At 40.1% G+C, this 17,924-nt stretch overlaps 1 protein-coding gene across 12 annotated transcripts in view; it reads left to right on the top strand.

The window, feature by feature from the left end:
* Nucleotides 1-17,924, top strand: part of SHISAL1 (shisa like 1) — a 110,699-nt gene that overhangs the window by 22,361 nt on the left and 70,414 nt on the right. The window lies entirely within an intron of this gene.

The following is a 17,924-nucleotide window of genomic DNA, read 5'->3' as shown; positions in this document are numbered from 1 at the left end:
CTCACCGGCAGCGGGAAGCGGAGAGACGCGGCCCCAACCCACTCCGCTTCCCTTGCCCCGGCCCCGGCCATGTCGCTCGGGTTGGGGAAAGGACCGCCCCCAGCTCTCACCGGCAGCGGGAAGTGGAGCGCTGTGGCTGGGAGTTGGTGGAGTAGAGCGGGCTGGAGCCGGGCTGCTCCACTTCCTGCCGGTGAGTGGGGGATCCCTTCCCCCAAGCCCCCTCCCCCAAGCGACACGGCTGGGGTGGGGGCGAGGGAAGCAGAGCGGGTTGCTCCCGGCCCCCTGCTAATCCTCTGGGCCTGTGGGGCCCCCAAAAGGGGACCCCACAGCTCCTGCCTCCCAGACCGAAATCTCCACTTGTGCACCATTTTGGGTCTGGGCATCTATTCCTGCTGAACTGGCCACTTCCTCCCTAAACAGGAACAGTAGCCCACGTAGTCGAAGGGATGGAGGTGAGATTCCATGTTATGGGGATATGTGGGAACCCAGATTTATGTCCCCATCTAGCTCCTCATTCCCCTGTTCTATCTAGTCATTGTTTTCCTGCTTCTTCCTCGCGACTAGACTGCTAGGCACTTCCTGGCTACTAGTAATTCAGCAGGCTGAGTGGAGAATGCTGAAGTGGAGGTTCTGAGAATTCATTCCAACTCACAGTAAACTGGATGAGTTTCCTCCCTAACCCAGACCAACTGTTGTCCCAGACCTTGTAGGGGGTTTCTATTGCGCTTATCTTCTCATAGTATTCCCACCCCTGGTGGTGCTCATCTCTGACAGTTGCTCTGATACCCACTCGTAAGTCAACATATTAAATATGACTAAATTCAAGATCTTCAATGATCTAAAAATCAAAAAAAGAGTCCTACAAAAAGCAGAAACTAGGTCAAATTACAAAGGATGAATATAAACAAATAACAATGGTCTACAATTTTTGAGAAGTCGTCTGCTTCAGAGATAAAATGTGCTATTTATTATGTATTTTGATGTGCTGAATTCAAATATGACAATTAAAACAACTGATTGGCTACTGTTTCTAAGATATTTAAGTTTTTATATTTTATGTCTATGTATATTGTGTAGATAGTAGAGTTTTAATCATAAATTGTAAACCTAGGTCTTTTCATGTGTTTATGGTTGCTTTATATGATGATATTTCACCTGTCCTGTTTATGTAACACTTTAAAAATCAGCAAAAGGGTTATATAAATAAAATTTATTATGAAACAAAAGGCAAAAAACTATTATGTACATAGTTTAGTTCTAGTCAGTGTCTACTTGGCGCTTCTTGGCTTGTCTCTTGTATTCATTAAATGGAGCATCTCTTGTCACTGTCCAGCAATAGTCTGCAAGCATTGATGGGCTCCATTTGCCCTGATAGCGTTTCTCCATTGTTGCAATGTCCTGGTGAAATCGCTTGCCGTGCTCGTCGCTCACTGCTCCGCAGTTTGGTGGCAAAAAATCTAGATGAGAGTGCAAAAAATGTATCTTTAGTGACATGTTGCAACCAAGGCTTTTGTATGCCTTGAGGAGGTTTTCCACCAACAACCTGTAGTTGTCTGCCTTGTTGTTTCCTAGAAAATTTATTGCCACTAACTGGAAGGCTTTCTATGCCGTCTTTTCCTTGCCACGCAGTGCATGGTCAAATGCATCATCTCGAAGAAGTTCACGAATCTGAGGACCAACAAAGACACCTTCCTTTATCTTAGCTTCACTTAACCTTGGAAATTTTCCACGGAGGTACTTGAAAGCTGCTTGTGTTTTGTCAATGGCCTTGACAAAGTTCTTCATCAGACCCAGCTTGATGTGTAAGGGTGGTAACAAAATCTTCCTTGATTCAACAAGTGGTGGATGCTGAACACTTTTCCTCCCAGGCTCCAATGACTGTCGGAGTGGCCAATCTTTCTTGATGTAGTGGGAATCTCTTGCACGACTATCCCATTCGCAGAGAAAACAGCAGTACTTTGTGTATCCAGTCTGCAGACCAAGCAAGAGAGCAACAACCTTCAAATCGCCACAAAGCTGCCATTGATGTTGGTCATAGTTTATGCACCTCAAAAGTTGTTTCATGTTGTCATAGGTTTCCTTCATATGGACTGCATGACCAACTGGAATTGATGGCAAAACATTGCCTTTATGCAGTAAAACAGCTTTAAGACTCATCTTTGATGAATCCATGAACAGTCTCCACTCATCTGGATCGTGAATGATGTTGAGGGCTGCCATCACACCATCGATATTGTTTCAGGCTACAAGATCACCTTCCATGAAGAAGAATGGGACAAGATCCTTTTGACGGTCATGGAACATGGAAACCCTAGCATTACCTGCCAGGAGATTCCACTGCTGTAGTCTGGAGACCAACAGCTCTGCCTTACTCATATCATGTATGATGCAATACCAGCTTCAGATTGCATCATTCATTGTTTTGCCTAAAAAACAAGTACTATCCAAACCCAGTCATAGATTTATTCCTAGATCCAGTCAAAGATGTATTTTAGTCATTTCTGGTTTAAATTGAGATCCCTTCCCTTTATAACTCACTTATCCTCTGCCATTCCCAAGTCAAGGGTTGTATATACTGACCCAATAGCATATTTTGAAAACTAGAGCCAGTCAACAATTTTAAGCATCATTTTCGTTCTCAGTGACCCAGAATTAGTAAAGTTTGACTACATTTATTTCAGAAGCATTTTGGCTGTAGAGCAGTGTAACACAATTATGTAGGGACAAAATTAGAAAGGCCAAGGCACAAAACAAGATCAAACTAGCTAGAGACATAGAAGGTAACAAGAAAACATTCTACAAGCAAGAGGAAGACCAAGGACAGGGTAGGCTGGTACTCAATGAGGGGGGAAATATAATAACAGAAAACATGGAAATGGCAGTGGTGCTTAATGACTTCTTTGTTTTGGTTTTCACCAAGAAGGTTGGTGGTGATTGGATGTCTAACATAGTGAATGTCAGTGAAAATGAGGTAGGATCAGAGGCTAAAATAGGAAAAGAACAAGTTAAAAATTACTTAGACAAGTTAGATGTCTTCAAGTCACCAGGGCCTGATGAAAAGCATCCTAGAATACTCAAGAAGCTGACTGAGGTGATATCTGAACCATTAGCGATTATCTTTGAAAAGTCATGGAAGACGGGAGAAATTCCAGATGACTGGAAAAGGGCAAATATAGTGCCAATCTATAAAAAGGGAAATAAGGACAACCCGGGGAATTATAGACCAGTCAGCTTAACTTCTGTACTCGGAAAGATAATGGAGCAATTAATTAAGCAATCAGTTTGCAAACATCTAGAAGATAATAAAATGATAAGTAACAGCATGGATTTGTCAAGTACAAATCGTGTCAAACCAACCTCATAGCTTTCTTTGACAAGGTAACAAGCCTTGTGGAGAGGGGGAAGCGGTCGAAGTGATATATCTTGACTTTAGTAAAGCTTTTGATACTGTCTCACATGACTTTCTCATAAATAAACTAGGGAAATGCAACCTAGATGGAACTACTATAAGGTGGGTGCATAACTGGTGGAAAACCATTCCCAGAGAGTAGTTATCAGTGGTTCATAGTTATTCTGGAAGAGCATAATGAGTGGGCTCACGCAGGGATCAGTTCTGGGTCCGGTTCTGTTCAATATCTTCATCAATGATTTAGATAATGGCATAGAGATAACACTTATAAAGTTTGCGGACAATACCAAGGTGGGAGGGGTTGCAAGTGTTTTCAAGGATATGATTCAAATTCAAAATGATCTGGATAAACTGGAGAAATGGTATGAAGTAAATAGGATGAAATTCAATAAGGACAAATGGAAAGTACTCCACTTAGGAAGGAATAATCAGTTGTACACATACAAAATGGGAAATGACTGCCTAGGAAGGAGTACTGCGGAAAGGGATCTGGGGGTCATAGTGGACCACAAGCTAAATATGAGTCAACATCAGTGTGACACTTTTGCAAAAAAAGCGAACATCATTCTGGGATGTATTAGCAGGAGTGTTGTAAGTAAGACACAAGAAGTAGTTCTTCCGCTCTACTCCGCACTAATTAGCCCTCAACTGGAGTATTGTGTCCAGTTCTGGGCGCCACATTTCAGGAAAGATGTGGACAAATTGGAGAAAGTCCAGAGAAGAGCAACAAAAATGATTAAAGGTAGAAAACACGACCTATGAGGGAAGATTGAAAAAATTGGGTTTGTTTAGTCTGGAAAAGAGAAGACTGAGAGGGGACATGATAACAGTTTTCAAGTATATGAAAGGTTATTACAAGGAGGAGGAAGAAAAAATTGTTCTTGTTAACCTCTGAGGGTAGGACAAGAAGCAATGGGTTTAAATTGAAGCAAGGGAGGTTTAGGATGGACATTAGGAAAAACTCTATGGCAGGGTGATTAAGCACTGGAATAAATTGCCTAGGTAGGCTGCGGAATCTCCATCACTGGAGATTTTTAAGAGCAGGTTAGACAAACACCTGTCAGGGATGGTTTATATAACATAGTCCTGCCATGAGTGCGGGTGACTGGACTAGATGACCTCCTGAGGTGTCTTCCAGTCCTATTGTAGTGCTAAAGTATAGGGCTGGTCTATCCTTGAAACACTACAGCGGCACAGCTGCAGCAATGCAGCTGTACCACTTCAGTGTAGACTCTAAGGGCTTGTCTACACGCACAGTGCTGCAGGGACACAGCTGGTGAAGATGCTCTATGCTGATAGGAGAGAGCTCTCCCATCAGTTTAGTTAATCCATCTCCCTGAGAGCTGGTAGCTATGTCAGAGGGAGAAGCTCTCCCACCAACATAGTGCTATCCACATCAGCGCTTATGTTGGTGAAACTTTTATGTCGCTTGGGGGGATGGTTTTTTCACACCCTTGAGTGACATAAGTTACGCTGACCTAAGCTGTAGTGTGTACATAGCTTAACTATGATAACAGGAGAAGTTCTCCCCAGGGTGTAGGTAATTCACCTACCTGTGTGGCAGTAGCTAGCTTCATGGAATTTTCTAGTGTAGACCAGCCCACAGACACTGCCTTATTAACTGCTTTGTTGCAGATCATTGTGCTGACATTCCCACAGGTCTCTTGTTAAGCACTCTTATTAGTTTTGAAGAGCAGATATTTAGCAGGCAGTTAAAGAAGAGTCAGAAGAGATTGCCACTTTGGCATCAGTTCTTCTTTTGTATTTTTCTGATCATCACTTGGTTTATGAATATGAATAGCTACATCCTTCTTCATTCCTAGCCAGTCTCTTTCAGCCCATATCTTTGCATTACTTGTGTGAGCAATGCCTTCTGGCTTTCCATATGACCCATTCTGCGTAGGATAGTTCTTTACCATGCAGCAGTAATTCTTACCTTCATACTTTTTGCAACTTTTATCTTTTGCATTTGTAATTATCAAGCAGATATGCCCTCTGAAAAAACACACTGCACACGGTCAGAGGTGACACATAACTGATAGTTGGGGGTATGTATTTTGAACCCTCTTCCCACAAAAAAACTCAAACAATCCATCAGAAATCTGACAGGACATGTGACACCCCCCCACACGCCCTCCTGTGTACCAGGTTTAAGTTCAAGTTCTGATTAACTCTTACTTTCCTTGAAAAAGAGATTATTAGTTTGACTGAACACACTTCATAATAGTTTTCATTTGAATAGGTCCTTTGTGACAAGGTTTATGAGATTGGAAGGCAATGGTAGTGCAGATGCCGAACCTGATTACTAACCTTTCTGTGAAGGATTAAGTGGAACTTGGTGCTCGTAGTATTGCAATTTCAAGCTGTAGTCCCTGATTGAATTGAGAAATGTTTTCCTCAGAATGATATGCTTAAAATAAGCTCTATCTTAACCAGATCTGCATTTAAGGTGGCTTTTTCTTTTGGAATGGGAAAGAGATTTTCCTTTTGGAATGGGAAAGAGATTTGAGGTGTTGCATAAGTTAGAAAGCCATTCACAATTGTTATTAAATACCTCCTAATGGAAAGGGTATTAGGAATTGCATCACTTGCTTTGAAAATACAACTATTTAAAAACACCTCTAGAAAATATTATCCTTTCATAGTGTATTTGCATTAACACACAGGATGATATTGCAAAACTAACCTTTGTTATTTGTCTTAGCATTTTCATTTCACAATTGATGTATGGACAGCAGTAGCAAAAAAGGTATAAAGCCAAAAGTATCTAGAAGATCAAATAGCTGCCAGTCTGAGACTTTTCATAAAAGACATAATATTAAGAACAACAACTCCTGTTAATTTCCTTGCGGTTATCCAGGGGCTTTAGTACAGGATTCTGTCTTTTCATTGGGATGCTTCTAAACTTTCTGTGACTTTGTGAACTTATGTCTTTGAAGGGAGAGTGCTATTTTTTAAATGAGTTATTTTATCAGATTCATCAAAACAGTTTTCAAAACATTTTCTTGCCTCTTCAAATGTTTGTTTCTTCGAGCTGTCATCTTTCACACAGATAGTCCCTTGAAATAAATATTTGCAAAACTGATCATTGCAGCTGCCTATAGTTAAGATTATGTCAGAAATAGAAGCGATTCAGAGACAGGTGACAAAAATGATTAGACAGGAAAATTTCCACAAGAAAAAACATTGAAAAGACTGTGACTGTTAGTTTACAGATGAGACAGATAAGAGGGGACACAATAATGGCATACAAATAATGAATGGTCTGAAGAAGGTAGATCAGGCACTTCTGTTTGCCCTCTCTCATAATTCAAGAGCAAGGGAACATTCAATCAAACTGAAAGGCAGCAAATTTAAAAGTGATAAAAGGAAATAGATTTTACACTATGCACGATTAAATTGTGGCAGTGAGTTCCACAGTCTACCAATGAGGACAAGAGATTAGTAGGATTAAAAAAAGGATCAGTCATTTATGGATAATGAGACATCCACAGTTACAATAACTGAAAAGCTTGTAAGGAATAAAAATCTTCCTGCTTTGGGGCTTAAGCTATCCTCTACCAGACAGGACTAGGAAGGAATTTCTCCTATAGAAAGTTTATTCCATGGATGTTCACTTTAGGATTTCTTGCATCTTCCTCTAAAGCAGCTGAACTGGGTGGATCTGATGTATGGCAGTTCCTGTCCAGAATCGCATTGTTACTTTCTGTTCCCAATTAATCAGAACACATTATTTAAAACTTTCTTAAAATTTCACCATTTTTAGTGACAATTTCCATTCTTGAAGTCTCATTCTGATCTCATTCACACTGGTTTTACATCTGTGTTACTTCATTTACTTGACCAGAATTACTCCTGGTGAACAGTGTGAACAAGATTGGATTTGTCCCGTGGTCTCAGACTGGAAGAGAATTTTTTTCCTGAAAATTAGAGCAAAATCTACCTGGCCTGATTGATTTATGTAAATAATCAAGAATAACAAACTGCCACAAAACAAACAAAAAGGTCTTTTCCATCTCTTAGGATCTGAGGCAAGTACAACACTCTTGGTCACAGTGACCTAGTGCAGAGAAAAGTCTGAAAATTCAGAATTTATATCGGGATACAGGGAGTAGCTAGTTGGCCTATAAAAACGCATAGGGCCTGATCAAATTTTCATTAAAATCACTGGAAGTTTTTTCATGGATTTAAATGAGAACTGGATAAGATTATTAATCAAGAACACATTACTTTAAACCTGTGGCAGTATAAGCTATAGGATTTCTTGGGCCAGATCGTCAGCTGATGTAAATTGGTGTTGCTCTATTAATGTCCATGGAGCTATGTTGATCTACACTAGCTGAAAACCTGGCCCCTTAAGGGACTCTAAAACCATTGTGTTTTGCTGTGAGTTTAAAACAACAACAACATATTTTTGTAGTTACAAAGGTTCTTTGACATCACGCTAAAAGGTTGTATTTCAGCTACAGCATAAATTAATTCCATAGTGGCTACAATACTAAGGATGTATTGACTTCTCAAACCCCATTAGGCAGGCTGAGAAGGATATAACCCTTGGAGCTAAATTGCTAGCAGAAAACTATGAGGACAAAAACAGAAAAGGAACAGATCTCACTGTGCTGTACTCATTATACCTAATTCATAATGAAAATGCTATGCAGCCTACACTTGGAGTTCTCTTCCTCACCCTTTCAGGCAACTGTACAATCTTATCACACAGAGACCTCAAACATAAGTGATCTCATTATGAAAAATAACCTAAAGATCATCAGAACGATCAGGGCTTCAATAATAAAAATGTTCAGCTTTTCTAAAAGCTCTCGACTGCTAGTACACTGAAAGTCTGCAAAGCTTACTTTCCCTGCTCTACCTTGTGATGTTTCATCAGCATGAGATGATATTTTTTCACAATGATGCAACATTGTATGAATATGAGCGTGCTACACCCTACACTCCACTACCTCTGCCATCATCGTAATTGCAAAAACACATATTAAAGCATGTGAAAAATCCAATGACAGAGCTGTGAAAAACACAGAAAAAAGCATGCAGACTAGGGTGGCCAGATGTCCCGATTTTATAGGGACAGTCTTGATATTCAGGGCTTTGTCTTATATAGGGCACCTATCACCCCTCACCCCCGTCCCAATTTTTCATACTTGCTAGCTGGTCACCCTGAGAAACAAGTAAGGAACAATCAGAGAGGGAGGAGAACCAGGAGAGGACTGAGTCACAGAAACCAAAGAAGGACAAGACATCAACAAGAACCCTTTCATGGAATGCAAGAGGCAGAAACTAGATTGGAGAAGGTGTTGAATGGAATTGGAGGAGAGGAACACCAGACAACACAATCAGTAAGCTTAGAGATGAAAGGGAAAAGGAGAGAAATTGAAGAGCCACATGCAGGCCAAGGGTTAGATTTGGCAGACTAAGGGCTTGTCTACATGAGCATTTAGTTTGTAACAAGCTGGGGTGTGAATTTACCCCACACTAACCTGCCTGTTTGGACTGTCTGTCTGTGGGGACCCTGCTGACCTGCACTAACATTTCATTAATGCTCTTTGATCTAGTCTTGATTCAAAAAGTCTCCCACATCACTAAATCCAGTCCAACCATCTTTGAACTCATAATTCAGTACAATTTGTAATTTACTTCACTAAGACACAGTTTAGTGTCTGGAGTATGGGACTCTGCACTTACTTATTGATCTACTATATAGTGGGCATAAAAAACCTTATGGTTAATTAAAAGAGAATCATCAGAGAATGGGCATCTGTGATAGCTGCCAAAAGGATTACGTTTTTGTTTGATATAAGGTCAAAGAATTTCATGACCGCAGATACTGTAGATGGTAACAGAGCTTGAAAATCCACTGAGATATTAGGGTTGAAATAAGCTTGTACTTAAAATCTATAATCTGCACACACATGTGGCCCCTTGAGGCAAGGGGTGATACTGACAGGATTAGTGAAAACAAATTTATTGTCATTTGTTAGCTTTACTGTTTATTCTTTCTCTGTCTTCACCAGTTAATTTTAGCTTTCTTTTTTGCTTAATATTTTTTCTTGTACGTGATCATAAAATTGACATAAAAATAAAATAAGTTAGATCTGTTTAAAAAATAAAAGGATTTGGATAGTTAAGGGCATTTGAGAGTAACTGTTCACCACTGAGAGTAAGAGGTTCAGTAAGAGGCCCTCAGTTAGGTAATATATATTGTGTAGTATTAACAACAAAGAACAGGAAGTATTCTTACTCAATTCAAGTTTCAAAAAACAAAGCATTATTTTTTTAAATCAAAGCATTACTTAAAGCACTGTTAGCCTTGTTTAATTTCTTTAACATATCTGAGTGATGTCCTTGTTCATTGTTGTCTTTGTGTTTCAAAGCCAAATGAGGATCCTGTTAGAAATATCTATTTGTAAATGGGAATATCTGTGCTTCTGTGTTAAAGTGTGGCTAGCATCACTCATCAAAACTTTGTAATAAAGCAAGAAACAGATGTATTGATTTAGACCCAGCCTAAGCTATTTTTCCCCATTTACATTTAAGCGCTTTGGGGCAGGGACCTTGGTGAATATTTTCAAAGACACAAATGGCGATCAGTTACCTAACTCCCACCGGAACTTAATGGACATTAGGCACCCTTTTTAAATCTCCCTCTTTGACATTTTACTTGCTTGGAAAGCACTATACAATCCAGTTATGATAAATGAATAGTCACCTTTAATTTGCGATTTTACATATAGTGCAGACAGGGTACTGTCCACCACTATGGGTAGTCTACGCTGCAATTAAAAACCCGCGGCTGAGCCATGCCAGCTACTCAGGCTCACAGGGGTCAGGTTAAGGGGCTGTTTAACTTCAGTGTAATCATCCAGGCTCAGGATGGAGCCTGTGCTCTAGGACCCTGCAAGGTGATAGGGTCCCAGAGCTCAAGCCCGAACGTCTACACCGTAAGTCCCTGGGCCTGAGCCCCACGAGCTCAAGTCAGCTGGCTGGGACAGATGGTATCTAATTGCAGTGTAGGCATATCCTAAGTTACCTAGATGTGCTCTCTCTCGTATTTTGGTTCTGCAGATATATAATAAAAATATTATTTTAGGCACAAATGCAAGTCTATATAACTGTATACACACAGGAAGCAGGTCTGTTGTTCATTTTTATATAGTCACTTTTCAGAGTAGAATGTTTCTTTTAAACAGAAGGACAGTGTTGTACTTAAGACTCTGGACTTGGCCTGAGAGATCTTGGTCCAACTCCCAGGTCTGTCACAGACTTCCTGTGTAACCTTGGACAGCCGTCTTAATCTCTCTGGACCTCAGTTCCCAATCTGTAAAATGGGGATAATACTTCCTCTTTGCTACCCTTTGTCTGCCTTGTCTATTTAGATTGTAAATTGCACAGGGCAGAGGCACAATGAGGCCCTGATCTCACTTGGGACCTCTAGGCCCTACTGCAATACAAATTATTAGTAATATTTCTGTTTCCCCACATATATATAAGGGGTACAATACTCCTCTACTTCACATACTATGAATTTGTGTTTGAACAATTACTTGAAGATCTCAAGTGCTACATATGTGCTAAATATTATAACAGGAGGATGTAAAGGTGGTGATTTTAAGAGTGCCACTTTCGAAAGGTTGTATTAATGGATATATCACCTATAGCAAGCCAAAGAAGAGTAGTTGTGGTTTATTACTACAGATATGAGCACTTAGTGTAAAATCCTGGCCCCATTGACTACAGTGGCAAAACTCCCATTGACTTCAAAAGAGCCAGGATTTCACCCTTCATCTTTATTATTTGTCATCTAAGGTGATAATCAAAACACAAAATTTAAGCTCCTTTATAAAATATATGGAAATTGGTGCACTTCTCCATAGAGAGGAAACTTCTATAGCATAAAGCAATGGAGCTGAATAAAATACATGGTTGGGTCATGTTTATTTTATGCATGACTCACAGTGCACTTTCCATCTGCAAACCATAAGGTGCTTACAGTCAGTGCATACTAATGTGAGTTCGGGTTTAGGAGGATGTAGATTTATAACTAGAAACAAAATATTGGCTTGGAGAAAAGCACAGCAGTGTTTTCAGAAATAATATTTTCTTTCCCAGCATAAAACACTATTGTCAGTTCAAGGACACTCACACTCCTAGATTTGCAACTCATCAGTCAGTTGCTTTCTGGTCATAACTTCGCATTTTAGGATGGATTATGGTTCTTGTTTACTTTCTACCATACGTAACAGAGGGCGTGTTAACATAGGAAGACTAGTTTTAAACTCTGGGCACCTCAGATCAGTACCTGGGTTACACACAAAAATTGAATGCAGTGGGACTACTGATGAACGATGAGCATGTGAATAGGTCTTTGCAGGGTCTGGACTTGATTTACTTTTCATTATTTATATAGGGGTTTTTGTACTTAATTCAGATTGGGCAATATTTTTTTAAAAAATAAATAAAACTTTTGGTTTTCATGCACTAGCATAATGTTGCAATATATAGATACAGATTATTGGTAGTCTGTATAAATATAATGATCATATATAATTAAGTTTTTGGGTAAGGACCATTACTTTGTTATGTTTTTGTAAAGTATCTAGTACATCAGGGGTCCTGATCCATGACTACATGATTACCGTTACTGTAATACAAATAATAATAAATAAGAGCATATACAGTGTGTGCATATGTATGAACATGCATATACAAGCACACTAAATAAAGAATATAATTTTTAAACGGATAGTGGTCTCAGTCCTGCAATTATCTTTGTTACCAGACTCCCTGCACCTGTGTAGAGACCCTTTGAAGATACTAGGGCTCCACCATGGTGCAGGAATCTGCCTGTGCACAGCCAATTGCAAGACTGGGACCAGTATCTCTTCGAAATGTTGTGCTAGGAATTACTAGTCTTATTAAATAGATACAATCTCATTTACCCATTGGTCTATGTGGTATTTTTCAAGAATTCTGAGTTATACACAAAAGAAGAGACTTTATAAATGACTGTTCATTGAAAGGCTCAGGAACAAAGCCTCAGGCCTGTGATGCCATCAGCAGCATAGCTTTGTTTTACATAGTCCTTTATTTCCTAAAACACAGACACATAGAGTGGAGCTAAGCTGCTCTCCCTCCCTCATGTCCTGCTGTTCTACATCCTCCACACCTGCTGTTCTCTGACTCCTCTAACTCTTTGCCTTTCTCCCTCCCTCCCCCCGAGGTTTTCAGCTCGAGACTGGTGGACAAAGGTTTCAGTAGCGCTTCCCTCGGTCATGCAGAATTGTAACTCTTAATTTTTAATAAGGAGTTGATGTTGAGAGAGTTCACTGTGCTCCAAATTTAGCTTTTCAATTTAAAAACCTATAAGCTGGTGTGGCTGCAGGGAAGCAGACTCGAGGACTCCAGCTGGTCAGTTTCTTAAAATCAGCTTTTTATATTCTTTAAGAATATTGCAGCTGCTTAGCCAGTCAAAAGCCAGGTTACCTTCTTTAGCGATCTGACATATTGATCAATAACGGGGGCTAGCACAAAAGGGGGGGTCTGAGAGGAAATGTAGCTTCCCCACTTCTGCTATATGCTGAGGGGATGTTCCTTTCCTGTCCCTGGCATGAGCTTGCAGTGCTCCCTCAAAGCTCCCCTTCCTGTGGCAGTCTACTTTAACAGCTGTCTCTAGCCGCTATTATTGACAACAACAACTTTATTACTTATGGGTGTGACTGTGACGTTCCCAACGGTGGCACAAGAGAGCAAGTACCAACCTCAGGGGAGACTATTAAAAAAACGGGGTACAAACCCCAAATTGGTCATGCGTTCTAAATGCAGATTTCACCAACCAACTGCACCAAGTACAAACTCCTAAGGCACCTTAACAGCCTTAAATGGAATCACAGCCAGCCCCTTTGGAACTCCAGATTGTCTTTCTGCCCAGATGAGTGTATCTCTGTGGCTGATAGCCCTTATGACCAAGAATCACAGCAATATTCAGGTTACTCCTAGTCCCAAAGGACCAGTCACTTACTCCAGATCAATTACACCTTAGATTGCACACCAAGGACAATGTTTGTAGCAGATCCTAAAATAAACTATATGAAGATGTATTAAATAGTAAAAGGAAACGAGAGAGTTATTTATAAGATTAAGGCCATGTCTGCATTACAAATTTTGGTCGATGCAAGTTATGTTGGTATTAAGCCACTAGAGTTAGTATATCACTAGTATTACCGGTATAGCTATGTCAGTTAGAAGTATGGGGTATTTTTTACTGGCACCACTTATGCTTGTAAAAGCCCTACTGTAGGTGTAGCTATACTTACAGTGGTCGGGAGAACCAGCATAAGCTATGCAAATCTAAGCACTTTTATATCAATTACAACACTAGAAGATCTCTGTAAATAAGGCCTAAAACTGTAATCTCTTTGGGGCAGGGACTATATTTATTATTATTGTTGTTGTTGTTATTTATTATATTTTATTTTATTTATTATTCCTACTCCCACTACCACATGAGCAGGCCAGGCACAATAAGACCCTCATCCCTAATAGAGCCACTGGATAGTAACAGTACAAATAATAGCCAACAGTAAAGTGCAAATCAATGTTAAAGTGCTATCCATACACTGTCATATAATATGCTTTTAAGATGAATAAAATATCCAGCCGTGGTGGTGACTTGAACTTGTTTGACACTGTTGTTATATTTTGTAAATTCTTCTACTCAATCTTCAGGTTTGTCTTGCTCTTAGTTTTTTTTTTTTATATATATATAATTATAAAATATAATTATAACTTATATTTACCTAACTGTGTTTAAAGATGCAGTATCTTTCCTTCCTGTACTCTGAGATGCTTATGTGTTTTTACATCAAGACTGCTTGTCACATGAAGCAGTTCTTTCTTTTGGCGATCTCTTTCTTTCCAATGACTCACAAGGAAAGACTCCTAGATAAGCAGGCAGACAGGGTGCATAGGCAACCAAAGTTGTGTACACAATAGCACAGTGAGAGCCAAAATGCACCAACTCATTTGACTAAAGCCTGCTAACAAATTCCATCAATTAAACAATAAAACACAGAACAGTGAGCTGACAATATCAAACACTATGGGATCCAGGGTTCAGAGAGGCTATAGAATGAGTTCAGATTACAGTGCAACCAGAAGCTCTCAGCCAGTGAAAATGAAAAGCTGTCTTCCCATTATTTCTCCCTTATATAGCTGCTCTGCTCATTAGCAACATCATCACAGGACCCTCCTCTGGAATTTTCTTTTTTCCCCAATCTCTCTGGGTTGCATTTTCACTAATGAAAATAATAATATACTTTTTCATCAAAGGTTCTCAACCACTTTACAAAGATGAGCGAGTACCATTATTTCCGTAACCTGAACCACAGAGGGGACAAACATCTTGCCCAAAGCTATGCAGAAGGTCATTGATTGGCCAGGCTTGGAAGAGAACCCCTGGTCTCTTGGCTCCCACCCAGTCCTGTGCCCCACCCACTGATAAAACAATGCTTTCCTCATCCCTCCAAGCTTAATACTCCAAACTCATTTTAAATCCCCCTGTCCAGTCTAACTATTAATAATAATAAAAAAATTCTCCAGCTACGGCCTTGCAAATTGTAACATTCCTATCTCCAACTTCACTTTTGTGGCCAAAGCTTAGGAAACATTTCACCTCTTCGTGTTTCACTTATTCTACCTGCTGCCCTGTCCAAATAGCTCAGGGAGCACCCTGAGCTACACAGCACTTAATCTGACTGTTTCACCCAGCATTAGAGAACAGCAGGCACAAAGGGAGAAGCAAGAAGAGGTCAGGAATGTTCCCTTTATTTTGCAATCAGGGGTTATATAATAGATGCAGTTCCCAGTTTTTCTAAACAAAAAAACCTGATTCCTTCATATGCTTGGTCTTCGATGTATAGTACTAGTCTATACTACTAGCATCTGTTTATCTATCTTTGGCATTTTTCACACACCTATCACTGTGGCATCCAGACACCAGTATCTAGTACTAATGCAGTACCCAAGTGTTCAAAAGTCATGAGTCAGGCTTAAAAATATCATGCTCTTGGCCTAGAAATTATGAAATTTTTAAAAAGTGATACATTTGGGTTTCTTTTTACTTGTCTTCTGGTTTCTGATTTGAGGAGCAGGGGCTTAAGGGAACAATTAAGACTTATGATTGTGCTGGGGATCCCCAGGTACAACCTGGAACTGTGGGACCACTGTGTATCCTTAACTCTCTTGCCTGGGTTGTCTCTCACAAAGCTATGCCAGTGACAAGCAGCAACACCCCTCCAGACACTGTGATCACTCAGCCATCAACATGTGGAGCCCCACACCAGCTGTATTACATGACTGCTCCTTGAGCCACTTATGAATCATACAGAGAGGCACCAATCCCCAGCCTTGGACCCCAGAAATACACCGTCTCGTACTGCTCAAGGTTCCCTTGGACAGTGTAAGCTCATTAATAAGTTCACCATTCTGACAATAGGGTAGTAGATGTGCCCTGTTAACCGGAGCTAAGATTTCCCCAAGCACTTCAACCAAAACCACACTGTTTTAGGTAAAATATAAAACAAATGTATTAACTTCAGAAAGATAGATTTTAAATGATTATAAGTAGAGGAGATTAAAGTTGGTTACCTAAGAAACAAAAATAAATTTGCAGTCTAAATTCGAACTTTAACAGACTAAGCAAGATTTGAATCGAATAGTCTCTGACCCCGCTGGATGTTACAGGCAGCTGACAGTTCTCAATGCTCAGACTGAACACCCTTCCAGACGGGGATCAATCTCCCTTGTTCCAAGTCTTTGTAGTCCAGATGATCTTTCAGGTATTGAGATGGAGGGAGGGGGGAGTGAGATCAAGTGATAATGAACTGTCTCTCTTTTTATACTTTCTTCCAGCTGCTAGAAAGATCCCCGCTGTGACATGGGGACCAAGCAGTCTCCATTGCTGACGTGCACTCTCTGGGAGAGTGGATTCTTTTTGATGGGCCATCAACGCCTGTCTGGCTCTCCTTTGTTGCAACTGAAAGGCTAGCTGTGGGGTGTTTCCCAAACTCACAACATATTTCAGTAACACATATAGCAATACTTCATAACTTCACACATAATGATAGCACATACAATCCAACAGGATATTAATGTTCAATTGATCAAGACTTTTAAAATGATACCTCACAAGGTATACTTTGTACAAACTGTATCATATCACAGTGGTGAATGTGGGGTTCCAGGGTGCTACTTTGAGGTATAGAGTGTCACAATGATACAATTGCAAGAGCTGGCAATATTGATTCATAGATTGATAGATTATAAATCCAGAAGAGACTAGTGTAATCATCTTGCTTGACTTGTATAACACAGGCGATAGGACTTCCCTGAATTGATTACAGTTTGAACTAGAACGTCTCTTTCAGGAAAAAAAACATACAATTTTGATTTAATAATTCCCAGTGACAGAGAATCCATCAAAACTTTTGGTAAATTATTCCAGTGATTAATTACCCTCACTGTTAAAAATGTTTCTAGTCTGAATTGGTTTAAATTCAACTTCAAGCCACTGGGTCTTGTTTTACCTTTCTCAGCTAGTCTGAAAAGCCCTCTATTCTCAAATTTCTGTTTTCTTTGTAGCTACTTTGATCAAGGCACCCTTTAACCTTCTCTTTCTTAAGCTTTCTTAGGATGAGAAGACTAATAATTGGGCCTATCAATTTACTTTAATTGTGAGCTCAGCTGTAAAAAGTATGTGAAAGTTCATAAAATGTCACAATAACTATAATAACACATGTTGATGGGAAAAGGCACAAAAAGGAGACAAAGACTGAATTAGTCTAAACACAAAGGCTACTGATATAACTCAAGGAATGTGTTAAGATCGTGCTTGGTAAACACAAAATATGGGTCCAAAAATCAGTGAACCAAAATAGGTGTGTCGGCAACTAGACCCAATAGATGGGCAAAATAATGAGGGGATGGGCTATTCCACCCACTGTGCTTTTTGTGGGTCCTTAAAGAAAGAGCCTTTGGGGGAGGGGGAGAAAAAAGAACAGAATGGAGGCTACTGGAGAGAGCTTCGCCATCATCGCTACCACCCCACCATTTCTTGGGACCCCAAGCCTTAGTCCTCCTGATCCTGAGGGATGTCCTGACCAGAGCAGGCCAGAGACAGGGATCCAGCTGACATCACCACTCCTACCCAAACACCACCTGAGATGAAATGGGATCAGACTTTAACAATAACGGCTCCAGCTTATCATGACAAACTTTTTTTTTATATGGAGATATACCTATCTCCTAGCACTGGAAGGGACCCTGAAAAGTCATCAAGTCCAACCCTCTGCCTTCATTAGCAGGACCAAGTACTGATTTTGTCCCAGCTCCCTAAGTGGCCCTCTTTTCCCCAAAAAGACAGTTATTGCTGTCTTTAATACCATCTAAGAAACTGTCTTAAAAAGGGGGGGGGGGGGCGTTTCTGAAAACTCTCTCCAGCTAA

Source organism: Trachemys scripta, chromosome 1 (assembly GCF_013100865.1).
Source record: "Trachemys scripta elegans isolate TJP31775 chromosome 1, CAS_Tse_1.0, whole genome shotgun sequence".
Taxonomy (NCBI): Eukaryota; Metazoa; Chordata; order Testudines; family Emydidae; genus Trachemys; species Trachemys scripta.
This window is presented reverse-complemented; position numbering and strand designations above follow the sequence as displayed.